Source organism: Marmota marmota, unplaced genomic scaffold, assembly GCF_001458135.2.
Source record: "Marmota marmota marmota unplaced genomic scaffold, marMar, whole genome shotgun sequence".
NCBI classification, from domain to species: domain Eukaryota; kingdom Metazoa; phylum Chordata; class Mammalia; order Rodentia; family Sciuridae; genus Marmota; species Marmota marmota.
This window is the reverse complement of record NW_026000174.1, coordinates 15,811,175-15,820,876: the sequence shown is the minus strand read 5'-3', so window position 1 is coordinate 15,820,876 and position 9,702 is coordinate 15,811,175. Positions and strand designations below refer to the sequence as shown.

Here is a 9,702-nt window from a genome sequence, read left to right as displayed (position 1 = left end):
ACCAAAAAAAAAAAAAAAAAGTAGGGGGATTGCTTTGCTTGATTCTTTGGCTCACAGTATCTTCTGGCTATTTGCAATGACTGACTCCACCAAGCAAAAGTGAAGATTTGTTACCACTAAGGATACTCAAAAGAGTGGCTCAGAAGTCAAAAAAAGTGTTCTGAGCATCAGCAGCATACCAGAATAAATGTAAAGCTGAGAACACACTTTAAGAGGGACAAACTTACAAACATTGTAATTATCCCACAATTACAATGGATATGTACAGTACAATCATACATTACATAATCATAAATTCTGACCCTGAAAAAAAATCTAGAGATCATATAATCCAAATGTCTATTTTTATATATGAGAAAACTCCAATCCATTGAGGTTAGGCAATTTGTTTCTAGTCGAATTAGTAGCAAGAGCTAGGACTAGAAAATTCAGATATCCTGGCTCCAAAAAAAAAACACCACATATTTATCCATACAGCTTCCTATTTTCAGCTCCTCACTTTTGTCTTCCATTCCCCTGGGGAAATAATTTGGAACAATAAAGCATACCAGGAATGGTTCTGAAACACAGTAGCAGAGAAATGGACTTAAGACCAGGGCCTCCCTGTGGTGACCCAAGGTTAGTGTCTGGCTCACAAGAATTCTGGCAATCTACCTCAGAGAGGGGTCAGTGAAAACTTCTGGATACTCCCCCTCACAACTGGAAAAATCTTGGTACACCTTCTACAATAACATGTTTGCTATAAGTGATTGAAAGAAGGTTACTTTGAAGAACCTTAATCAGGGAAAAAGAAAACAGCAGAGGTCCCATTTAGGAAAAAGTTGATATATGAAAAAGCAAAGGGACGGCAGGAACCATCTTGGCTTACCTCTTGGCAGACAGCCTGCGCAGGCTAGGCGAGAGTGATCCCAGGCAGTCTGGATTCAAATTAGTCTCTACCCAGGAAAAAAGGGGCAAAGCGATAGGAATGCTTCTTCATTCCGCCTTCCCACCACTGTTGGTCAGCTCAGCGTCATCATCCTGGACAACCCCGGTGTTGTATAGATCAGACAGCAGGGAGAAGGGAAGCCATGTGGGCCAGGTCAATGGAATGAGTCAGTGGCAGAGCAGGAAGAGTCACTGGGGCAGAAATTCTGGCCTCCTGTGGCAAGAATGCCAAACCACACCCCCAGAACTGAGGAGGCTGAACTGGTCAGAACTGAGGAGGCTCTGCCCTATCAGGATTCCCGTCTCTAAACCAGAAAAGGTCCTTCCTCCAGAGGCTCCACATCAATCTTATTTTCAAGAATGTTTCCAAAACCTTGCACAGTTTTCTTCTCCTAAAACATCAGACCTTGGTTTAACTTCCCAAATCCTCCACTGTGTGATCATAAGTCATTTATTCACCATTATTTGCCACTGTTCCATGAGTAGACTGGGAACTAATCAAGCCAGTCTTCCCACTTCTGTGCATGAGCCAAGACCTGTCTCATTCTCATGCCACCAGGAGTAGCAAACTCACACACCTTCAGGGGTCAGGCTGGTCACAGAAATGAATGTTCCAGTAGGACATGTGGAAGAACTAGGGAACACTGTGGCCTCCTCAAGGCGTTCAAATATTTTAATTGAAATATTAATGTAATACTTCACTGTGAACACCACAATAACCTTTTAAATAGTTAAGTCTTTTTATCTTGCAAGTGAGGAAACTTCCCTATAGTTAGGCAGCTAGCAAAACACAGTTTTTAGACCTGTCTGAAGAAATCAAGCATTCTGTACCACTAGGCTTCCCAGCAGTACAAACACCACAAAAGACAGAGGTCTCAAATTCATTTTTCATGAGATACAACCTAAATAGTGGATGAGAGGCCCATATCACAGCTTATCTAACTAACCATTCACAAGTGTCTCAGATTCTGTCCATCTTCCAGCCAAAGCCTTCCTGGTTATTCCAAATCCTACTAAATTTCCTCTTCTCTTGATTCCTATAGGATTTCCAAATGAGCCAGCACAATCAAGTGCTAAATTATATACTGCCTTGCAAAAGTGGATTCTGCTGCTGTGTATTTTAGTTTTAGCTTCACTAATCAGACTAATGATAAACTTACATAATCCCCAACCAAAAATGTTTAACTTTTATCTAATCAAGAAAAAAACAATCACACAAATCCAAATTAAGAGACATTCCGAAAAACAACTAATCTGAACATTTTAAAAACATCAATACTATGGGGCTGGGGTTGGTGGAGTGTTAGCATGTGTGAGGCACTGGGTTCGATTCTCGGCACCACATATAATAAATAAAGGTCAATCAACAACAACAAAAATTTTTTTAAAAATCAGTACTATGAAAGACAAAAAAGAATACAAGGTAAAATAAGCCAAATCTGGTGGCACACGCCTGTAATCCCAGTGACTCAGGAGGCTGAGGCAGGAGGAATGCAAGTTCAAAGATAGCCTCTGCAACTTAATGAGGCCCTAAGCAACTTAGCGAGACCCTGTCTCAAAATAAAAAATAAAAAGGGCTGGGATGTGGGTCAGTGGCTAAGCACCCATGGGTTCATTTCCTGGTACCAAAAAAAAAAAAAAGAAGAAGAAGAGTGAGATTAAAGAGGCTGGAGCTGGAACTCTGTGATAAAACATTTGCTTAGCACGTGATGCACAAGGCTCTGGATTCAATTCTCAGTACCACAAAAAAGAAAAAAAAAGAATGAAAGAAATAGAAACTGGGGGCAGTGGTGCTGTGAGGCACACCTATAATCTTGAGGCTGAGGCAGGAGGATCACAAGTTCAAGGCCAACTTAATGAGACACCTTTTCAAAAAAAAATTAACAGTTTTAGGTATAGCTCAATAGTAATCCCTGTTCAATCTACAGTATTGCAAAAAAGAAAAGAAAGAGAATAAAGGGCTGGGGATGTGGCTCAAGCGGTAGCGCGCTCGCCTGGCATGCGTGCAGCCCGGGTTCAATCCTCAGCACCACATACAAACAAAGATGTTGTGTCCACCAATAACTAAAAAATAAATATAAAAAAAATTCCTCTCTCTGTCTCTCTCTCTCTCTCTTAAAAAAAAAAAAAGAAAAAGAAAAAGAAAGAGAATAAAGAACTGCTTTCACCAGGCAGGCACAATGGCACACACCTGTAATCCTAGTGACCGGAGACGGAGGCTGATGATGGAGGATCGCACAAAGTCTCCACAATTTAGTGAGAAGCTGTCTCAAAATTAAAAATAAAAAGGACTGAGGATGTGGCTCAGTGGTAGAAAGCCCCTTGGTTCAATCCCCAGTCTACCCCCACCCCTACCCCAACAAGCGTGTGCAAGCGCTCTCTCTCTCTCTCTCTCTCTCACACACACACACACACACACACAACTGTTCAAGGTTAAAGCCAGGCTAAAGAAATGACAAAATCATAAGTACATGTAGTGCATGATCCCTCAATGGATGCTGAATAGAAAAAAATAAAAAGTGTTATAGGAGTTACCTTTGGGAAGATTTCAGAAATCCAAAGTATTGTATTCAAGATTTATTTGAATCAATGGTAAATTTTCTGAGTGTTAATAGAAGTGTGGTTATATAGGAAGATATCCTTTTTTAGGAAATACATGCTGAAACATTTAGGGATGAAGTAATATATGCATATCTAATAGTCAAAAGGGTGAGATAATGAAGGATACAGAGCCAATGTGACAAAATGTTAATACTAGATGAATGTAAATGTATACAAGTATTTGTTATATTATTCTTTTGAAGTATCTATAGGTTTGAAATTGTTCAAAATAAAAAACTGGTAAGGAGGGAAATCCTGCATTATATACTTTTTCATATACTCAGCTGGGTGAGAGGCAGTAGGCAATCATTCACTGCCTGAGGAAACTGGGCTCTGGAGGCTAGCAACCTGACAGAGTCCATTTTCCTGCAGTTCATGAGGGGTACAGCAGGAGCTCTCAGGGAACAAGAGGATTCTCCAAAACTTACACCATCATGCCACAGGAAATCTAGAAAAGCAGGAAATCAAAGCCATTACATTATTTCCTCACTCTCCACTAAGGCCATCAGAGAAGTACAGACTCAACAAATGCCCACAACAAAGCAGAATGCAGCTGCTGTGCACACAGAGCACCAAGTATTAAAGTCACAATGCATCCTCCTTGCCACAGAGCATCAAAAACTTTACAGCCTGTAAACAAGTGACCCTGGCAAGTCATAGGACAGTACTCACGTGGTCAAATAAATATGTCTGAAATATATGCAGTCTTTACTCCTTGCCAGATAAACTAGTTCTCAGCTGCAATAAGGCAGAAGAAATCTACAAGGATTAATCACTGGCATTTCCTGCACTAGCTTCAAAGAAACTGGCCCTTAAATAGGACAGAAAGAGCAGGTGACACAGTTGCCAACAGGGGCCTCAACACAGGAGCAGGCTGTGCAACAAAGCCCTCTTTCCCTTCTACAGCCACAAGATTCTATCAAGTGACCCCTTGTTAGGGCGACTGACTACCCAATAGCCAACCCTTATCCTTGGTTCTCTCCTGCTCTCAATGACCTCGCTCTTTTTTACATAGCTCCTCTACCAGTCTACCAGAAGGAATAGTCAAAACTATTTCCCCCAAACTTCCATTAACTGTAGTAAGATCTATAGTACCATAACATGGAGCTTCTTTCTCACACCTACAATGTTCAGGGTTTTTTTTTTTTTCTTTTTCTTTTTCTGGTACTGGGGATTAAACCCAGGGAGTTTACCACTGAGCTACATCCCCAGACCTTTTATTGCAACAGATTCTTGATAAATTGCCCAGGCTACCTTGGAACTTGCAATCCTCCTGCCTCAGCCTCTCCAGAAGCTGGGGTGTCACCATGCCTAGCCCACGTTTAGGATTTTACCAAAGACTCAAAATGAAGACATATAAGGCCTGCTTGTCAAACTATGGAATTAAACTATAAAGAACAGAAAATACATGCTTTTAGATGTTACCTGACAAAAATAGCTTAGCAAGTTTGATGTTACCAAAAACAACAAGAAAAAATTTAATAGAAGTAAATGTAAAGTTCTGTGTTTGGCATTAAAAAATAAAATAAAATAAAATAGAAATGGTAGAGACTAATTCACCTGTTACTATTAAAACGGCTGCCTTACCAGGCACAGTAATGCACAACTGTAATCCTAGCACCTCAGGAGGCTGAGGCAGGAGAATTGCAAGGTTGAAACTGGCCTCAGCCACTTAGTGAGACCTTGTCTCAAAATAAAAAGGACTAGGGATGTAGCTCACTAGTAGATCACTTGCCTCACATGTGAGAGTTCCTGGGTTTGATCTCCAATACTGCAAAAAATATATATTTTTTTTAAATGTTTGAGACTGGGGTTGTGGCTCAGTGGTAGAGCACTTGCCTAGCATGTGTGGGGCCCTGGGTTCGATCCTCAGCACCACATAAAAATAAATAAATAAAGGTATTGTGTCCATCTACAACTAAAAAAAAAAAAAAAAAAAATGTATATATATAAAAATAAAAGTTTAAGGTTGCTGGGCATGGTGGTGCATGCCTGTAATCCGAGCAGCTTGAGAGGCTGAGACAGGAGGATCATGAGTTCAAAGTTCAAAGCCAGTCTCAGCAATTTAGCAAAGCCCTAAGCAATTCAGTGAGACCCTGTGTCTAAATAAAATACAAAATAGGGCTGGGGATGTGGCTCAGTGGTTGAGTACCCCTGAGCTCAATTCCCAGTACCAAAAAAAAAATGTTTAAGTCTAGGCATGGAGGTGCATACCTTTAATTCTAGTGACTCAGGAAGCTGAGGCAGGAGGAACACAAGTTCAAAGCCAGCCTCAGCAACTTCATGAGACCCTATCTCAAAAGAAAAAAATTAAAAAGTGGGGTGGGGATGTAGCTCAGTGATAGAGTATGTCTGGGTTCTATCCCCAGTACCACCACCGGGGGAAAAAAAAAAATTTAAATAAAAACATAATGGCTGCCTGCCAGTAGGGGAAAGGCATCTATGGTGAGGGTATCATTCGGTATACTCTCAATGAAACACAAATCTGACAGAAGAGCTATCCATGCAGACTATTACCAATGCAGTCTCAAGTTATTTAGCAGAAGGTGACACACAGTGCCCCCACTTCTGAAGAGCAAAGTGAAAGTAAATGCAGAGGAAAAATGCCAATAACCATGCTAAAGGGTCTGGAAGGAGTATGTCATGCTGAACACAGGAGAGAATACAAATAGTTAGGGAGGGAGGAGGGGACATAAAACTTTCAAATATATGCATGCCTGTAGTGCAGATGAGGAGAAAGACTTATGAGTCCCTCACAAGAAGATAAAACCAGCAGGACATGGTGGCACAAACCTGTAATCCCAGAGACTCAAGAGGCTAAGACAGGAGGATTGCAAGTTCAAAGCCACCCTCTGTAATTTAGCAAGGCTCTAAGGAACTTAGCAAGACCCTGTCTCAAAATAAACTAAAAAAGAAAAGAAAAACACAGAATTTATGATTGAAAGTTATAGGGAGATAGACTGTGGCCTGTCAAAGGGAAGACTTTTCACCATATTGTAGAAGTGAAGAATGTAGAATACGGGCTGGGCGCAGTGGCACATGCTTGTAATCCCAGCAGCGCGCAAGAAGCTGAGGCAGGAGGATCCCAAATTCAAAGCCAGCCTCAGCAATTTCATGAGGCCCTCAGCAACTTAGTGAGACCCTGTCTCAAAATATAAAAAGGGCTGGGGATATAGCTCAGTTGTTAAGTGCCCATGGGTTCAATCCCCGGTACCAAAAAAAAAAAAAAAGAGAGAGAGAGAGAGAGAAATGTGGGATATGTAATTCAGAAGGCTTGGACTAGGACACCAATGGCACCATCTACAAACTGTGTGGCTTTAAGTAAATGACCTAATCTATCTTTTTCTCAGTTTTCTTCCCTATAAAAAGGAACAATAATCATAATAGAATTTGCCACTTTGAGTTTTGGGAAGTAGTTCATATAAAGTGCTTAAAACAATGTCTTGGGCTGTTGATGTAGCTCAGTTGGTAGAGTGCCTGCCTCACATGCACAAGGCCCTGGGTTCAATCCCCAGCACCTCCAAAAAAATAAAAATAAAAAACTGTCTCATTCTTAGTATATACTGAAAAAAATGTTAGCTATATTATTAACTGTTGGTATTATCAATTAGATAACCTGAAAACCTTTCTACTAAATATGCCTGAAAATGCTTAGAAAAATAAAGAAACATTCTTTTAGACTGTGCCAGTTATTAAATTCTTGTGTCTCATTTCCACCCCTATTCCATTAGGCTCTGCTCTGTGATGCTGGGGTTTGGACTCCACCAACTCCATTTCACTCTTACCAGCTGGATCCCTGTTAAGTTCTGTCAACAGGGGGTGCTGAAGGGAAAATGGAGAGCAAAGGCTATCTGGGACTTCCTCCTTCCTGTCACCAGCTGTTTCTTGAGGACAACATTTGTTCCACCCAGTTTTTTTTTAAACATCTAGACCCAGCCTCATTATGCCCTTCAGAGGCACCTGAATCAGCTGGGCAGGGTGTCACAGTCTGGCTGGGCACAAAATAACCGAGCCGCCACGAGGCACTTGTAGGTTCAAACAGGAACTACTTTATTGCCTGAACTCTCACCCGCACTCCAGGCGCTTCCCGGGAACTCTCACCCTCCACCGGGCTCTGCGCAAACTCCACGGGAACCCCGGGAACCCTGCGAGAACTCAACGGGAACTCAAAAGTAGCGGGCGCCCGAGGCAGCAGGAGCCGCCCTATTGCTGGACAGCAAGGGTCTATATACAACTGAATATACAGCCTATTTCAATCCAGCATCATCCAGTCACAGCAATTATACACAGCTTAACTTAATTATCATCATCTTAATGGCTCGCTGGCGTCACCTCTCAACCACTCCTTCTGGCGATGCCAGGCGCCATCCTGACTCGGCTGTGGCTCTCAACATTTCCCCCCTTCTGTTTAATTAAACAACAAGCATGTGGCTTAGGGACCGTGCCTGTCTTAGGTTGTCCAATACTACATATGGTCTTTACCCGTCATCAGATGGGCTGACCTCAAGGCGTCAGCCTCCTGTCTTAGGTTGGTACCATTGCAATTGGATCTTACCCATCATTGACTACCAGCCCAGCATACAGCCATACTTGTGGATAGCCTTTGCACCAGTAGGGGGGTGACGTTCTTTGCCTCACCTCTGTTGGCCCCCAAATTTTAGCTGAACGACCATCACAAGCAGAAGGGAGGAGGATACAAAAATGCCACGACACCAAGCCAATTGACGGCTCCTTTGGAAAAATTGTACCACTGATGACACCATCAGCAAAAATACCCCGGCACTTCCAAAAGTTGATGCACCAACAGATAGTTCACAATGCATACAAGTGATACATAGTCCAGGCAAGTTCTGCAAGCAGTTCAAAGCAGAGAAATCTATTAATATGTCCATTCCCTCCCAAAGTAAATCGACTCCTTGATTGAGCATCACTTGTTGAGTTACATTATTTATTGATGTATCAGTTTATACAGTTTGTTGTGATAGCTACCGCAGAAGCTGTAGTCTGGTTTTATCTTTGTCTTCACCGGCACTGAGATGAAGATAGGAATTCTGGCAATGATGGCTAAAAAAAAAATTATGTAACATTCCAGCAGGCACTAAAAGAAAGCAATTTTCTAAATAATTCAGTATCCTGAATAGAATTAGATATAATGAAAAGGAAAGGTGAAAGTAAACAAACAGATCTGTTAACCTTCTATTTTGTTCACATTTTAAAACAATCCTCAACAGATGTTTACCCAATTTAAATTAAACCATTTAAATCACATGAATAATAAAAAATATTTGGATCCATTTTTTCATGAGCGCTCCTCATATATGATATATGGACATACGCACATACAGACATACAACACAAAACACAAGTGTGCACAAATAATACAATACATACAACACATAACATAATAGTAAAGGCCTTGTAGCTTTTCACAGGTGAAATCTCCATTGCAATGTTTAAAAACTCCACAGTCAAAAAATAGAACTGATCAGAAAAACATTAACCTAGGTCTGTATGAGCTCAAAAAATAAAATAGAACTTCATGATGTGGGAAAGGGCAATAATAAAATAGATATTGAAAAAAGCATCCTGGTTTCATTAGCCTCCAGGTGTGGGAGAACCACTGTCGCATATGTAAGGATAGCCAAACTGGAGTTCTGGATATCAGCTGTTCTGGATTTGAGCCAAATCATCTTCTTTTTGGTCTGTAGAAATCGTTTTAGTTAATCTCTCTGAAATCCAAATCGGCTGCTGTTCTCCCTGTGGAAACACACAAACAGACCCCCGACTCCGGACAATCACTGGGTCAGGACCTTTCCATTGTCCTGTTAGAATATCCTTGGGCTTATGTACATTTTTTGGACACATGTGCCTTTCTGCAGCACTAAGCCCTGATGAATCCAAATTTAAAAAGTTTAGAGTAAAAAGGGTTGTTTTAAGTTTATCTTTGGGGGATATATACCCCTTCCCAATTCCCTCTTTTTGCTTTAATAAGTACATTTTAATAGTTTGATGAGCTCTTTCAACTATGCCTTGTCCCTGTGGATTTTATGGGATTCCTGTTGTATGAGTAATGCCAAATGATGAGCAAAATTGCTTAAAAGAGGTAGAAGTATAGCCAGGGCCATTATCTGTTTTTAACTGTTTTGGAATGCCCACAGTGGCAAAATTTTGTAA

The 9,702-nt window shown here is 41.1% G+C and overlaps 1 protein-coding gene across 3 annotated transcripts in view; it reads right to left on the bottom strand.

Annotated features, from left to right (window-relative positions):
• Window positions 1-9,702, bottom strand: part of Numa1 (nuclear mitotic apparatus protein 1) — a 78,428-nt gene that overhangs the window by 61,226 nt on the left and 7,500 nt on the right. Inside the window, exon 1 of one of the 3 annotated variants that reach the window (XM_015477503.2) lies at window positions 869-1,101. The exons of the other annotated variants lie outside the window; for them this stretch is intronic. The gene's annotated coding sequence lies outside the window, so the exon portion shown is untranslated. Of the gene's footprint in view, window positions 1-868; window positions 1,102-9,702 lie in introns of those variants that run through there. 3 annotated transcript variants of the gene reach the window in all.